The 804-nt window shown below is 51.0% G+C and overlaps 1 non-coding gene across 1 annotated transcript; it reads left to right on the top strand.

The window, feature by feature from the left end:
- Positions 1 to 356: 356 nt before the first annotated feature.
- Positions 357 to 429, top strand: TRNAK-CUU (transfer RNA lysine (anticodon CUU)). The gene has a single exon. It is a non-coding gene; the product is annotated as a tRNA-Lys (tRNA).
- The last annotated feature ends 375 nt before the right edge of the window (positions 430 to 804 follow it).

Consider the following 804-nt stretch of genomic DNA (forward strand, 5'->3'; position numbering starts at 1 on the left):
GAGAAAAGAATGACCCCAGAAGACGCCAGGGAGCAACAGGGTCCTTCAGGAAGGGAAGGCCGAACAAGATGAGGAGTGTGAGAGGGCCAAAAACCTCATAGGAAAGCAGACTGGAAAGCACGAGGAGTCAATGCTCTGTCCACAGAGGCCCATGCATGAGCAGGCCAGCATGAACTTCCTGTGCAAACCACCCAAGTGGTGCAGGTGTGAAGAGCTTTGCCATTTTGTCATTCGAGAGGAGGGCCTTGCTGTCAAGGGCATAATTTTCTGCAGTCATCTTCCTTTAATGAAGACTAGTGATGTGGAGGGGACAGGCAAGGAGACCAAGGCACGAGCCGAAGAGCATCAAATAGTTGGCCTGGCTAGCTCAGTTGGTAGAGCATGAGACTCTTAATCTCAGGGTCGTGGGTTCGAGCCCCACGTTGGGCGCTTGAGGTTTTCTTCAAGCTCAAGAGCGGTGTATAGCTATGAGTAAGAAGTGCAGCAAAAGGACCAGGAGACCTGCATGGGTGAGCAAGGATCTCTTGGCCAAATTCAGACAGAAAAAGAAAATACACAGAATGTGCAAGAGGGGACAGGCTCCTTGGGAGAATTATAGGAATGCAGTCAGAGTATGTAGAGATGCTGCGAGGAAGGCTAAGGCCCATTTGGAGTTGAGCCTTGCAAGGGATGTCAAGGACAACAGGAAGGGCTTCTTCAAATATATCAGCAGCGAGAGGAGGACTAGGGAAAATGTGGGCCTGCCACTGAATGGGGCATGGGCCCCGGTGACAAGGGATACAGAGAAGGCAGAATTACTGAATG

This window comes from Rhea pennata, unplaced genomic scaffold (assembly GCF_028389875.1).
Source record: "Rhea pennata isolate bPtePen1 unplaced genomic scaffold, bPtePen1.pri scaffold_31, whole genome shotgun sequence".
Taxonomy (NCBI): Eukaryota; Metazoa; Chordata; class Aves; order Rheiformes; family Rheidae; genus Rhea; species Rhea pennata.